This window comes from Strix aluco, chromosome 4, assembly GCF_031877795.1.
Source record: "Strix aluco isolate bStrAlu1 chromosome 4, bStrAlu1.hap1, whole genome shotgun sequence".
Taxonomy (NCBI): Eukaryota; Metazoa; Chordata; class Aves; order Strigiformes; family Strigidae; genus Strix; species Strix aluco.
The window spans coordinates 51,230,830-51,247,361 of record NC_133934.1 but is presented as its reverse complement, the minus strand read 5'-3'; the positions used below and the strand labels follow the sequence as shown (position 1 = coordinate 51,247,361).

Below are 16,532 nucleotides of genomic sequence, written 5' to 3'. Positions count from 1 at the left end.
CAGATGCATTTAAACTCTTGTGTTACAGTGTGATAGTGTGCTGCGAATACAAAAGACTGTAAATTCACTGTGCAGTTCAGTATCTCTGGGACTGCAGTTGACTGAGGCCAAAACTTAACAATTTTTATGCCCATTTAGCAATTTATTGAAAAGGATAAAAGCAAGAGTAGTATTCTGTTCAGTTTGAACTTTGCATCCCAGCCAGATAACAGTGCAAGATGCAAGTATGCTGTATGAATCCCTTTAACATAGTAATGGCAATGGATAAAGGAACCAGTAAAGTTTATTCTTTTTGAAGAAAAGGTATAATGAATAACTAAAGCTGAACTACTGTAGCAAGTATTTTCTTATTCCATTGAAATTTACAAAAAATTTGCCAATGTTCTCTTCTAGAGCCAGTAGTGCGAACTATTCAGGATGTAGGAGATGAGGTCTTTTTGTGCTAGGGTCTTTCTCAGTCTTTTCTGCTGATGTTAGTCATCTCTCTAAAATTAATTCAAGTACGTAATTGAAGATACATACATAATTGAACACTGTCTCCCTTCTAGCAATAATCCCAGTCAGTCTGTTTGTCTGAAGAGATAAACATAAATAAGTGCAGGAAGAGTAGCTAAGACACATTGCTGGGTATCTTATACCCTGCCTGTGATTTAGTCTCTCCTTTAAGGATGCCTTTGACCTATTGTGTTTCTTCATGTGGGAGGAAGCTAGGGGCTGGAGTGCTCAACCACTTATCTTTACTAGCATCAGCGCTTCTTGACATGAAAGGATTATTCTCTTGAAGAATAAATAGGTCAAAGAGTATTCTAGGGATGTTCTAATCTTTCCTAATCATTGATGTCTCCATAGTTAATTGGTTTGAAGCTTTTATTGAGATGGAGTCTCATGCGTTGTAAAATCTGCATTTTGTATGACTTGCAAAGAATCTGCCAGAGAGAAAAAAATTTATTCTCAATACAATAACCTTCCTAAGGAAGAGGACCTGTTCCTTGGGCCAATAGAATTCATCTGATCTAGGTGTAAGAATGCTGGGCTGGGATTTGAATGAAGTGAGTTCATTTCTGTTTTGGGGTGTATGGACAAGTCAGCTGTGCTCTGTAGCAGGTTTTGGTAATTATTAGCGTTTGTAGCAGCGTCTTACCAAAGAATCTTATTTGAGGGTCAGGAAGGACTGCTATGTTAACCCAGAGCTAAAAGATGGTCTCAGGCATGCCTGAGGGTGCTTACAGACTTGTTGAGCTGTCTGAGCAATATAAAGTATTCAGGAGTTTTGGTACAATGGTAGTACATCTCATGGAAAACAACAGTCCATGATTTAGAATGGGTCAGTGGAAGTTGTTATTATTATAGTGTAACGTTAGGAAGATCCAAAAGTCTCTAAATTTGCTACATTCGCAGATATAGGAGATGACTAGAAGCTTTGCTTTATGCTGACATACTTCTGACTGGACCATTTGCTAATAAATATTGCCTATCAAAGTTAGGATATTAAATGAATAGTCTCTGGCTTTCCCCATTATCTTCTCAATTCTTGCTTAGAAATCACTGAAGAAACTTAGTTCAAACATGGATTTTGACACCATCCTGTACAGATGCTGACTATTTACTTTGGCCCAAGTATTCTTGATAGTAGACAATTTCCCTTAGTAACAGTAGTGAGGCTTGATAGTGGGACTTGATGCGATAATGAGCAGGTACTCTAGTTTGGTCAGGTTTTGGAGACTCTGCTGCATCATGCAGACTTGATAGGTGAGAGGTGGCAGTTTTTCCAGGTGGGTTTGTCTTTTTGGGGAATGTGGGATGAAGAGGTGGTTGCTGGCAGCTATTGACAGTAAGCAAGACTTGAGTAATTTTTGGGATGTAAACAGGTTACGATGATCATTGAGCACACACGGTTGAGCAAAACAATGCTTGAACTTGTTTTGTACCCGGTATGCTTTACTGGAGATTTTTTTTCTTCATATGAGAATGGGAAGTGTGCATTTGCTAATAAGCCTTACTCCTCACAGCATTCTCTGGAGGTCCATAATGGTTTAGAAGAGTGATGCTCAGGTAGTACTTCTGCATGGGATGCATGCTAGTCATTTTATGACTCCAATTTATCCCGGCTCTATAGTAGCCATGTCACTGGTTTTAAAGGAAATCAGCTTTAAAGCACAACAGATTTCATCCCATAGTTTCGTAAGTTTCACAAGCAACACTAAAAATGAATAAATAGAAAGCTCAAAGAATTCTCAAGCTTTAGTAATTCAGAGATGCACAGAAACGCATATAGGTAATTACATAATAAAATTAATTTTTTATGCAAGTACAAAAGTGTAATTATATAATCTTTCTTACCAGAAACAGACATCTGCTCTTTAATTCTTTGCAAATGTGACTTGACTAAATTTTGACATTTTTAGTACTCCATGTGGAATGCAGGTGCCTGACTTTAAATACTCACATTTGAAAATTATGATTTACGTTTACTGTTTGAATCCCAGTACCAGAGAGTGTTCTGAGAGTGCCAGGGTCAGATTTCTGAAGATGTGCAGTTATTTAATCTCTGCTAGTAGAGTTAGGAATCAGTAAAACTATAGTCAAAAATATCTTAAATTACTTAATTTTTTGAGCTTCAAGTTCACAGGATATTTAAAAAACAAAATATATTCCAAAATCTTCTTAGTTATTGAAGTATGACATATTATTGGAAATGAGCACATGTTCTTTTTGCTTTCTGGGTTTTAAAGGGTAACATCAAACAGACTGACAGTCCTTCAGGAGCTAATATGTAAGAATAAAACAATGACAACAGCAGATTCTCAGCTTGAACTGTGTTTGACGTTCTGGGTTTGCTTTGTTTGTTTTAAGTTTTCCAAGTAGCCTAGGAACATAGGCAACCCAAGAATGTGACTGTTAGGCCTGCCTGCTACCTTCTAGTAGCTTTTGCCTTTCAACTTGCATCTTTTGTTTTCATGGTGGCAAGTTCTTTTGCTTGTCTTAATTAATGTAAAGATATGCTGTAAAGTTAGAGAAAAACAGCCAGTTTGTAGGAGGAGTGGTATAATCTTGTGCTAATGATTGCCTTGTTAAAACTGACATGGATTGGAGGGTATGGGAGATTTGCAAGTGTTGGAATAAACTGTAAATAAGATCTTTTTTTAGAGAACCACAAAAATATACTTGGTGCACTCTGCCCAGTGCAAATAAGATCTCTTGCCAGCCTATATTGAACAGACTTGTGGAGGTTAATGTTTAATAGGTTTGTAGCTAGAGCTGCTTGCTGTGTTCTCCTGTTCCCTTGGAAGCATTATTTTGTGTAAACTAAATGCATTTTTATACTGAAACACATCAATCTACGTGTGCCGTTACAGAATCCATGACAGAGCAGTTAATAGTGAGCTATCAAAGGGTTTTCTGCTTGTAGTTCACACACTTCTGTTCTCATTTTTCATCTCCATTCAGCATAATGGAAGTAATTGTTGTACTGTGCGATTCCTGCAATCCCTGACCGTTGCGTGCTCATCTTAATAGTATTCAGTCAGCGGCAAGCCTGGTCCTACACTAACTGCAGGAATGTTGCTTTCAAACTTCTGCTAGCAAGTGACAGAAGAATCTGATCTAACACACCTACGTGACTCACTTGAGTCATTTGTCTGCAACGACTTGTACTTAAAATTAGAGGTATACTTATAATGAAGATACAATGCCATGAAAATGGGAGATGGAAAAGACGTACGAGATCACCTTGAAGATCCTGTTACAGTACAGAATGTATTTTCTGATTCTTCTTCTAGTTCAGACATGAGTGCTCGAAGAACAGGAAGTTTATAACCCTTTTTTGCTGGATTGTTACCTGATCTAGTGGAATTTCTAGTGGAGTCTCAGCTTATCTGCATTACCCAGTGTTGATTCAGAGGCCATAAAAAAAAAGCGTACTACTTGAGCTTGGGCACGTGTAGTGTCATTTTATTGGAAGCTTGAAAGTGCTGCTCCCCCTCTCTTCAAAATCCCTAAGGCCTGAACCAGCTTTGTTTATGGAGTTCATAAACAGCATTCTTTATTGCTGAGAAGGAAAAGTGATTGAAGGGTGGGTAGCTGGAGTGAACCTTTGTGGTTGTCGTTTCAGTTCTTCGGGTTCCTTTGTTAATGAGTTGGCCAGATGGTATTGCAGGGCAGGAGAAATACAGAGGCAAAACTAATTTCTTTTCCTTGAAGGATCTCTCTGCACTTTATGGGATATAGTACAGTGCAGGCCAGTGCCAACAGTGTCTTTTAGGCAGCAGATTCTTTCATTACTGTGTAATTCATTGTCATGCTGTGAATGGGAGAAGGACCATACATGGGGAAAGACAGGTTTCTCAGCAGCTCGTTTGAGACTTTCCAACCTACTTACATGGACTTCAGTGGAGCAGCTCTGAATTTTGGCACAGCTTCATGCTTTTCTAACACAGAAATGCTTTGGCAAACACTTACTTGTTTACTCCTCAAACAGTTAGCCAACAGGAAGGATGCAGGAATGTGATGGGTGCTGTACTGGCTTAGCTCTTTTCCCAGGCTTTTGATGGTCTTATTAACATTTGCCCTTTAACAGCATAGCTGATATTTACAGAGCATTTGCTTTAAGATTCCTTCACCGGAGTGGCATATTTATTTTAAGAATATATTGAAATATCAAATGATGCCCATTGTAACTACAGTAGCTAACCATATTTTTTATCGCTCTCACTATTGTTCTGAATGGGCAGCTGGATACAGACATGAGCAGAAAGTCTGCCTTGTGGGAAACTGAAAAGAGGAATCATCACCATAGTCAGCCTTCTAAGTTTATTCCTACAACTCTCCTCTGATTGTGATCACCTGGACATATTTGTGCTTCTTACTCTTGATACATCTGTTCAAGCTAGGAGAGTCCAAAGAAACCAAGTGAGTGAAAGGCAGGAGTTATTCCCAGAGGAGCAGTATCTCTGTAGCCAGGTGAGAGCTCTTAAGATATGGATACAAATACTTATGTTATCCTTGCTGTCTGTGGGGATGCTCTGACTTTACATTTGGGATAGTAACTGAGGCTTGATTTTTATGTTTCTCAAGAGACCATAAGCTTTGCTGCTGCACAGAGGTACTCTGACTATGGGCTAGATATGTCCACACAAGGAGTTGGTACAGATGAACTGTTCAGCAGTAATTGCTTGACCTGTAGTGCTGTCCCCACGTAAGCATTCCCAAAAGACGATTAAGCTAGTTCTTGATGCTCATAGTGTCCAGTTGCCTTTGTAAGAGCCTGTGACAGATTCCTGGTTGGTGCAAGGTGTCTGCTTATGAAAGCAACCTTGGGACTCATTACCAAAACTTCACTTGGTAATTTGAGATAGAAGGATGCCTGAGATCTCATCAGCGTCTCTACTGTGCTTGATACTGCTTAAAAATACGAAAGCTGAAGGGATAGCCACCAGTGAAGCAAAGGCCATAAGAAATACTCAGTTATTTGCTGTGGCCAAGCAGTGGTAGATTCATCTTTCCAGTCTCCATGTATGAAACAGAAATGCAAGGGAAAGGAAGGTAAATACCATTTACAGTCCACTAACTGGTTTTACCTATGAGACTGGTTTGTCCCTGCTTTATACCTCATACTGATGTTCACACATGCATAGACTCAATCCCAGAGCAGAAGAGAAAACACAGCCAGCCTGATGTGTTAGTGCATTGCCTGGGAGTGCAGACACAGGAGTTGAGAAGGGGGAGTTTGAGGTCCTCGGAGCTCAAAAATGAGTGACTTTGCAAGAGTATGTGGAACTAGGCTTACACATGGGGCAGATGTAGGTTACCAGCAGTTAATATGCTGAAGTAATTACATAAATTTAAATGGGGAAACTGAAAAAAATTAAAATACTAAAGGCTAGAGTCTTTCTCAGTGCATTAAGACCATCTGTGACACAAAGACAGTATGTTCCAAAGCATTAGCCAATGGAAATCTCTAGGAAGGCGTGCAAGAGAGGAGGATTTCATATTGTCCTGAAAAACGTACACATAAGGAATTTGGTATCGCCTCAAGAAGGAGGAGGTATTTTTGTTATTATGTAATTTTTCCCATATACTACTTCAACACTAGACAGTATATCCCGGTTGTGAAGGCATGCATGCTTGTTCTGCTTTTGAGCTTTTTTTTTTTTTTCTGTTTTCCATCAGGGAGTCCTCGACATACCTTTTGCTGAGATTACTGATTGATGGGTGCAGCTGCCAAATCAGAAACTTAAACATTTCATTTAAATTTGCAGTGAGCTGGCTGTGCGCTCTGCTGCAGGCCACTATTCTCTGCTGCAGGCCACTATTCTCTGCTGCACCTGCAGACCCCTGACTTGCAATGTCTACATCAATCCCACTCTTTCCTCTCTACTTGGAGAAAGTTCTCTCCACCCTGATTCAGAACATTGCCTGTGCTAGGTTTCCTTCTGCAAACAGATGCCACGCAGCAGTTGGCAATCACTGGGAGCTTGTTGTATCTTCTGGCTTGGGGCCCATACATCTTGTCGTTTCTTGGCCTCCATCCCGTGCATGCTGCACACTTGCAGCATTTTGACAAAGCTGCCTGTAGAGCTGCACAGGGTAGAAGGCTGAAGGGATTCCCTTAATCAAATGCACCTGCCTCCTGCAGAAAAGGGGCCTTAAGGTGTTGCTGGTTTGCTCCAACAACCTCCTGTTCTGTACCATGGAGTGTCCCACATTTGATGATAATCTTACTACTGGGTTGATTTCTTGAATTTGAATACTCTTAGGACAGGATAGCTTTGTTAAGTTACGTCTTTCTGGAGCATACAATTTTTATGTTTAGCCTTCAGGGAGAATTTGGGTTTTGTTCACTGAGTCTGCCCTAGCAGAAGTGTCTCCAGCATTACTTTTTCACTGTTCATCCAGACATTACTTGAGCACCAGAGTGTCAGTTATTTTTGGTAAAGCACTTAACCAGCAGCTTTGATACTTGGAATTGCCAGTTGCACAGGGGAAATCTGTAGTGTGTGTTGTCCCAGGTCATAATAAATGGCCACTTTGCTATCAAAGTATTTTGTTTTGGATTTATTTTTCCTACATATCATGCAGCAATGTATTTACAGTAAAAGGCCTTTTTCACTGGTGGAAAAATGATTCAATAAATTATATGATACATCTTAGGGCTAATGGGGGAAAAAACGGGGGAATATGGAAACATGGGTAGCATGGGAAAACACTGGGAAATGAAGACACAGTGAATATATGCATAGGGCTTCTCCCTTCCTATGCCTTTTTATGTTAGGGGGATTCACTGAGTAGGCTGTTTTTGACTTAGTGTTTGGGAAGCAAGTCTGGGATAAATTTAACAAAATGTTTTCCAGTTAATGCAGGTGGAGGCCAGGGTAACAGTATGTGGTCCACAGAGTAGGTACCACTACAGTCATGTTCACTGTTGCCTTAAATTTAGTGTAAGGATCTGAATTACGTAGCCAAAGTATGCAGATTCTGGGATACTCCATTTCTGTAGACTTGTTTAAAGATGAGGGTAGCTGGAACCGATTCCTCTATGCATCTCCTTTTCATCTTGTTCGTACAAAGAACAGTGAGTAGCAAGCTCAAATACATCCACTGAGACATCATAATTTAAACAGCACTGATAAACCACAGGTGCAGTCTCCTAGAGTGGTTTAATGTGGCCTTAGATGAGAACCAGCCATATTGTACAGATTTCTTTTTCTTCAGACTTTTCTATTGTCAGTATTTCTGAAGTTTCAAGGAATTTGCTTTGGTAGAGAAGTAACTGGGGAAAACTGTTACCATCTCAGTGAATCTTAGCCTATATTCAGAATCCTGTCTATTAACTTTAATACGTAAAATAAGTGTCTACTGCTCTTCATTTAGATTAGCTCTGTGTATCTGGTGTAGTTAGAGACAGTGAATTTATTGTGATTTGGGTGTCTGCAACACCATTAGTAATGAACTTGCTGTTACAACATTAATTTAAAACTTCACTGAAGATGGACAAAATTCGATACAGCAGTTACAAATAAGAAAATGGTCCTAAGTCTGACACAAGTATTTCCTGTACAATTTGAAGTCCATGGACTTTGACCGATCTATAACAGACTTGACTTTAATTTGAGGAAGTTTACTGAAATAAAATTATGGGATTCACAGCCAGTTACAATGGAGCTAGACATGCGATATCTGCATAGCTGTACTTGAATTTCATAGGCTTTCTGAGAGCATTGCTAGCTCCCTACCTCTGAAATCATGCAGAGTTAACAAAGTTTTTAAGGGTGTGTTTAATTCTAAGCATTTAAGCAGTTCTGCTGTTTGCAGTGGTTTCTGTCAAATATGGAGGCTGTGGTGATCTGATTTAAAAGAAGATAATACTTGGCTCTTTGAATCCAAGGGTCTTGTCCACAGGAGTTCGCATAAAACATCAGAACTTGGTTAAACTTTAAAGCTTCATACACTTTCGGATGGCATGAAATTTATAACTTTGATATCTGAGTAGGGCGGAGTACAGAGGAGGTGTTTTAGTGATCTAATGCCTAAAAATACAAGTAGAGTAAGAGAAATCCAAATTTGGCAGTGGCAGCTGCACAGATTGTAAGGATGACTGCATTCATCGTGACTTTATGTTTTCAGTGTGGCAGTTAATCAAGGAAGGATTTGGGGCTTGGTTCTGAATATGGAAGAGAGCTGGTAACTGAATTTTGCAAGTATGTGTTATTCCTTATGATATCTGTGCTGACTCTCTGCTAAATCTGGTAAGAATTATAGAGCTATTGATCTTTGTCTCCCAGTGTCTGTAATTTAGGATGATGAAGCATTTTTTTCTTTGAGAAGAACTTGTCAGCTGAAAAATGCCTACGTGGTTTTAAAATCAATATTGTGGGTGGTAGCTGAAGTGACAAATCAAGGTGGTTTTTAATTACTTTTTTACATTTTATTACTTTCTGAACTGAGCCTATGCTTCGATAAGTATTTGCGCACAAGCCCATTTTTAGCACTTAGAGCAGTCTTACTAAAGATGACTGTTCTGTTGCTTTAAGTTCAGTCCAGGCCTAAACACTTAGAATCATAGAATGGTTTGGCTTGGAAGGGACCCTTAAAGGTCACCTAGTCCAAACCCTCATCAATGAGCAGGGACATCTTCAACTAGATCTGATTGCTCAGAGCCCCATCCAACCTGACCTTGAATGTTTCTAGGAATGTTTCTACCATTCCTCTCTGGGCAACCTCTTCCAGTGTTTCACCACCCTCATCATAAACAATTTCTTCCTTATATCTAGTCTGAATCTACCCTCTTTCACTTTAAAACCATTACTCCTTGTCCTATCACAACAGGCCCTGCTAAAAAGTCTGTCCTTATCTTTCTTATGAGCCCCCCTTAAATATTGAAAGGCCGCGATAAGGTCTCTCCAGGCTAAACAACCCCAACTATCTCAGCCTGTCCTCACAGGAGAGATGTTCCATCCCACTGATCATTTTTGTGGCCCTCTTCTGGACTTGCTTGAGCAGGTCCGTGTCCTTCTTATATTGGGGCCCCCAGAGCTGGACACAGCACTGCAGGTGGGGTCTCACAAGAGCAGAGTAGAGCGGGAGAATCCCCTTCCTCAACCTGCTGGCCACACTTCTTTTGATGCAGCCCAGGATACAGTTGGCTTTCTGGGCTGTGAGTGCATGTTGCTGGCTCATATTCAGCTTTTCATCTACCAGTACCCCCAAGTCCATCTCTGCAGGGCTGCCTTAATACCTTTATCCCCCAGCCTGTGTTGATCCCAGGGATTGCCCTGACCCATGTGCAGGACCTTGCACTTGGTCTTGTTGAAACCCATGAGGTTCACCTGGTCCCACTTCTCAAGTTTGCCCAGGTCCCTCTGAATGACATCCCATCCCTTGGGCATGTCAACTTCACCACTCAGCTTGGTGTCATCTGCAAACTTGCTGAGGGTGCACTCAACACCACTGTCTATGTCGTTGATGAAGACACTAAACAGCACTGGTCCCAGTACGGACTTGTCACTGATCTCCCTCTGGACATTGAGCCGGTGGCCACTACCCTCTGGATGCGACCATTCAGCCAATTCATTATCCACTGGACAGTCCATCCATCAAATCAATCTCTCTCCAATTTAGGAGTTGTGGGGGACTGTGTCAAAGGCCTTACAGAAGTCCAGATAAATGACATCCGTAGCTCTTCCCTTGCCTTAAGCTCTACTATTATGGAAAAGAACACCAGCGTAGTTCAGGTAGGTTTAAATGATGTTTTTCCACAGCCTCTCTGACATCTTTGTCCCTGCTAGTGTAGTACCGATAGCACTCAAACTGTGGCTTTGGCACTTGCTTCCTCGCACACAGAAATTCTGTGCCGTGGCCAGTAATGTAATGAATCAGGCCCTCCTTTGGAGCATAGGAATAGAAAGTGAGAAAGTAATATCAGAAGTGTGAGAGGAATGTAACTGAAAAATCTCACTGCAGAATCATCCCTGTCTTTGAAAGCCCTTTGGGCCTGGAAGATACGTGGTCCTTACAGCTGTAGGAGATTCATCCCATCCAGATTCATCTCAGAAGTCCCTGACTGCAATAAAATGGTGGTGAATCTGGTGGTGTATGAGAGCTGACTGCACTATGAAGCTTTGGAAAACAGCACAAGTACAGCATAAATACTTGGTCTATTCACTGAATAACTTGAAGGGCTTTGCTGTCTCAGCAGGAATTTCCACCTGATTCTCTGGGACAACTTACGATGACCTAAACCCTCCAGCAACCTGATATAATTCACTGTCATTGTCGTTACCATTAAGAGCTTACAGCTCTGTGTGTGATTAGAAATCCCATTGAAATAGTTGGTGTTTTAAATGGAGTGAATGTGATGTATTTGTTTCAAGAGGTATCAGTGGCCAAATACCAAGCCTGGGTAACTTGATAGGTGGCTCATTCCCTCATTATTTGACTGGACAGAACTGGTTGAATCAGGTTGGTTAGCTGTCAGGCAAGAGATAAATCTGGCTGATGGTCTCCCTTTCTCAGTTGTTCATGAAGCAGGGGTAACACTGATGAGTGGATAGATTGATGTGTAAGGTGTTTGCTGATAGCTAGCCAAATTGAGTCTAAAGAGAGAGAGAAAACAGCATTCTAAATTTCCCTGCATTGCTCACCCATGCCTAGGTTTTTACAGAGAAACATGCCTTTTACTATTCTGTAGAATATTTGTATTGATACACACAGCTTATAAACTGAAAGAGCCCTAGGCTGGCAAATATGAAGCCCTTCAGAAGGTAATATGGACCTCTTTGTTTTGGTGGCCAACTCTGAGTACCATTTGTTTATTAAGGAAGTTTTTGAGTGAGGTTTCTCTCTTGCCTGGAAGAGTACTGTGTTCATGCAGTATTAAATAAAAGAATGTGCTGTATATGTTTTAAAAACCTCCTGGTTTTTTGATTATAACCTTATGGAAACATCTTTATCATCCTTTCAGTTATGACATTTAAATATAAACTCACAGCTAGCTTCTTCCAAAAGTTCTGCATTTAGATTTCATATTTACTTACTCATTTGAGTATGAATTGCCCTAATTATTTACATGTTCATGCATAGCTTAGGATATTGGAAGTTTTCTTCTTCCTCCTTGAGAAGATGAGCGAGGTACTCAGAAAAGCAGGATGGCCTGTGCTGAGGATCTGTATCTTTACTCCATATTGATGCATATGCACGGAGCTCTTTAGACTCATCTTGGTGTTCTTCAAGAACAGAGAAAGATTAGAGCCACCATACCACATCAGATCTTTAGAATATATGGCATATTTATCTTTGATCTTTACACCCAGGAACTTTTAACACCTCACGGGGAGATGAAACATCTCTGTGATGCACCCAGTCAGTTATAAAGAATCTTGGCAGTGGTATGTGTGGGATGATGCCACCTTGACTGGTCACCTTGCACCTCTAGGGGAAAGATTTTCTTGGACTTTCTTCAACACCCATCGTGATGTATGTTTATACTGGTCATAAAACTGACTAGTCTCTATTAAAACTGCAAACACAGTTTCTTACAGCTGAACTTTCTGAGACAGCAAAACTTGAAAGTCAAATGCAGGATGTATGGTCTAGTAATTCCTTGTAGTTGTCTGCTCTTTGGTGTCTTGACTATCCTTTATTGGGATGGTCCCTTTGATCGTTAGTAGCATCTGATACTATTTTACTTGTATTTAGCTAGAACGAAGATGTTTCAGTGACAGAGTAGCAGACTTTGGCAGAGCCCATGCTTTCAGCAGCCACAGCCTGTAACTATAATGTAACAGCCCACAAAACATCTGGTTCACGCTGTATCGGATCTTTGTCAAATGCAGTTTGAGGTTAAGCTTTACCAGGTAAAAAACTTTCAGGAGACAAATACCAAATTATTTGCTCTTCAACCAAAACATCCCTATTCTTTGAGGTTCTTGGATTTATTGGCATCGTCTTCCAAACTGAAGCTTTTTATGTATTTACAAAGATTTATAGATTTCTCTTTGGCAGACTATATCAGTTAGATTTTGCCTGGGACAAAATACTCCTTTGACATGTGCCACACAACATTAGGCATCTTGGTATTCGTATGTTCAGTTCACTTGTTGGATAGATGAGAATGTCAAAGGGGAAATTACAAAATCACACAGTGGTTGAGGTTGAAAGGACCTCTGAGGGTCATCTCGTCCAACTCCCTTGCTCAACCAGGATCACCTACAGCCGGTTGCACAGGACCACGTCCAGATGGCTTTTGAATATCTCCACAGATGGAGACTCCAAAATCTCCCTGGGCCGCCTGTGCCAGTGCTCAGTCACCCTCACAGTGAAAAGGTGTTTCCTGATGTTCAGAGGGAACCTCCTGTGTTTCAGTTTGTGCCCATTGTCTTCTGTCCTGTCACTGGGCACCAATGAAAAGAGCCTGGCTCCATCTTCTTTACATCTTCCCTTCAGGTATTTGTACACTTAGATAAGATCCCACCTGAGCCTTCTTCAGGCTGAACAGTACTGGCTCTCTCAGCCTTTCCTGAGAGGAGAGATTCACCAGTCCCTTCATCATCTTCACGTCCCTTCATTGGACTCTTTCCAGTATGTCCATGGCTCTCTTGTACAACTCTGGGGAGCCCAGCACTCTTAAGTGCGGACTTATCAGTGCTGAGTAGAGGGAGTCACCTCCCTTGACCTGCTGGGAACACTTCTGCTAATGCAGCACAGGACACTGTTGGCCTTCTTTGTGGCAAGGGCACATTGCTGGCTCATGGTCAACTTGTCCACCAGGACTTCCAGGTCCTTCTCTGCCAAGTTGTTTTCCAGCTGGGTAGCCCCCAGCATGTACTGGTTGTTCCTCCCCAGGTGCAGGAGTTTGCACTTCCTCTTGTGGAACTGAATGAGATTCTTGTCAGTCCTTTTCTCGAGCCTGTCAAGGTCCCTCTGGATGGCAGCATGACTCTCTGGCATGTCAGTCACTCCTCCCAGTTTTGTGTCATCCGCAAACTTGCTGATGGTACACTCTGCCCCATCATCCAGCTCATTAAGGCTAGTTGCTTGCCTCCATCTAGACTTCATAATAGTGATCCAAGATAAGAAACAAAGTCAGGTTAGCATTTGCTTGATGATTGTTGTTAAATCTGAAAAAAAAACCAAACAAAAACCAAAAACCCAAACTAAAAGCAGCATAAACCAAATGTGAAGAGCTGTGAGCTAAAACACAAAGCATGATACTGTTTCCGGAAGTCTTCTTGAGAGAATCGAGACAGCCGCTGTACAAGACGGTATTTTAATGACTAGGCAGCGGCTTTCTTTTCTGTTTGTTAATATTTTTAAGAACATTATGAGCTGAGAGCAACTCAACTACCTTGTAGTTAAGGGTAGTCCTTACCTGGGGAATGGTGGGATTCTTCCACTCACGACCTTTATAAACCTCACTTGAATCTGTCATTCAGTGGATTGCCTGCTCTGGAGGCAAAACGCAAATGAAGATATGCTGCACAACCTCCCGCAGTACCTGGTACAGAGTGTAACAAGATACAGCCTGTAGAAATGTGTTACAACATGCAACAAGTTTCCATAGGAACTTTTTTTTTTTGTTTCCTTTTAAGCTAAAGCTTGAACTTCTTACAGATTTCTTGTGTGCCTTAGTAACAGCCCTCCCAGGGGTTTCAATGGCTATCCTCCACATCCCCCACAGGGTGAGGTTGCACATTAGGCTAATCACAAGAAGTTGGAGAAAATTAAAATATCCTTTATAAAGTGTTTGGGTTTTTTTTCTTCTCTTTTGTATCTTTTAATAACTAAATACGCTTGTCTTCCCAGTATCGTCTTGATAATGAATAACCTATAGCATTGCTATTTTGCAGGGTATTGTCCTCACTTTGTAAGGTATTGTTCTCTCAGACTTCATTGCATGAAACATACGCATGTGCATGAACAAAGAAATCTGCCAAAAAATTTTCTCTTCAGAGCTTCACCACCCAAAAAGCATTTAAGCTGCCTCTGTTCATAGTTCTTTAATCTACTTTGTGAGGAATTCAAATTACTAGAAATCTTTTCTACCCACAGGCACACCTTCATCTCAGTGGCACCCCAGTGAAGTGCTGATGTTAACAATAGTTGTGCAGGTGGCTTTTTCACAGGGTTACTAAAAACTGTGGAATGAGATACTGAATATTGTTCCTTCCTATTGTTAATAAGGATTAAAGACACATTGCTTAAATGAAAAAGTTTATTTAGCTTTTAATACATATAAGTTCAAGGAATGCTTTTTTCTACACATATTTTTATACTAATGCAACTGAAATCAGTTTGGCACAGAAAGAAAGTAAATTTAAGTTGAATTCAGATATTAGTTGCCATTACTTGTAGACTATATTGTAAAGAAATAACTACAATGCTATGATACTGTTTTCCAAAGCTATCAGAATACTAGCTTATAGATCAACTGCAACAGGGGGTGGAAAACAATGGTTCCTTCCACTTCTTAATGATTTTGAAGTGCCCTAAAAAGGCAGTGGTAATCCTAAATTTGAATCTGATCTTTCAGACACAATTTTCCTGCAGAGCTCGTATGTGATTGTAATGCCATTTGTTGGAAGTGCCTGCATCCAAGTGATCTTTTAGCACCAGAAAGCGAGAAGAATTGCAGACTACCAAAACTCTTATTTTTCCTTTCAGAGCACCAGTATAATAAACAGGTTTTTTTATGGAATTCTCCAGTATAAGGAGCTTCTGTAAATTAGTGTAAAGTTCATAAACAATTTGCACAGAATCTGATACATGTTGTTTGCCAGACATTGCCAGTTTCCTAGAGCTTCTTGCTGGGTAAGGCAGATTCTACAAATGCAGTACCTGGTAGCAAAATTATTTAGCTTTGTTAAATGTGTTCTTAAAATCAGGATGCACATGGTATGGTAGGGGTGGAAAGATTGTCTTCCTGCTGTTTTCCAGACTTCGATCACTGCTGCCATATGTGGTACATCATAAAAGTTGCCTGCTTTGCTTACACCTACATGTGCTTCTGTAAAATGCTCATGGGACAGTGTAGGAACTGTTTTAGTTTAAAGGTTTGTGCATATGTATAGTCACCATTTCTTGTTACTCTAGTGAAGAGCTTTTCTGGTGTGCATGGCATGAGCTCTAGGAGGTGGTGGTAAAGTAGCACCAAAAGGCCATGGTGAGAGATGACACTGTCCCTGAGAGACAATGGTCTCCTCCAGCTGGAGAAAAGGATCTTTGTTGGCATTTGTGCTATTCAACCGCTTCAGTAATGAACCAGAAAGAGACTGAATGCGCTGATAATAGAAAATTATTCAAGGTAGGAAAAACTAAAAGCTGGCTACAGGGACTTACAGAAGGCTCCTAATTTACTCTGTATAGGGTGAAAAAAGGGTTAGTTGAATTTCCGTCACTATATGCTAACAAAGGTCCACAAAAAAACCACAAATTGTATAAATGTGTATGCTGATGAGCTCCAAATTAGCTATTGTTTTCAGAAAAGAGATCTTGATACTGCAGAAGCATTACAAAGCTGTCAGCTCAGTAACAAATAAAAAGTTGGGTTTTGATAAGAAGCCACTACTAAATCTGCCTACATATCTAATGCTGCTTGCAGTTCTGGCTACATTTCAAAAAGAACTTAGTAGAAGGTGGAAAAGGTGTAAAGAAGAACAGCAAAAAGGATTAAATGTATCAGAATGACTTCTGTTAAATACGAGACTATATAAACTGGGATTTTTCTGTCTGATTAGAGACTACTACTGAAGTATAAAGTCAAGAATGATATGGGGAAGGTGTAAGGAACAATTATTTGCAAATTCTCATAATTCAAAATAAGGGAAAGATTTTCTGTCACCATATCAAAAATAGAAGTACTTCTTGTTTTTATTTTAATCAGTGTGTAACAATGTTGTGAAACTCCCAGCGGTAGTCTTGCAAAGGCTAAAGATAGAAGTGAACACAAGAGAAAATGGAACGTAATCACAAAGGTTAGGTTCAATGTTTGCTGTTAAACAGAGAACCAGGTGCAACCTCAAAGTCAAAAAGAGCCCTAA

The 16,532-nt window shown here is 40.4% G+C and overlaps 1 protein-coding gene across 8 annotated transcripts in view; it reads left to right on the top strand.

Moving 5' to 3' along the window:
• FAM13A (family with sequence similarity 13 member A) overlaps positions 1-16,532 on the top strand; it is a 139,953-nt gene that overhangs the window by 42,120 nt on the left and 81,301 nt on the right. The gene's annotated exons all lie outside the window — the stretch shown is intronic.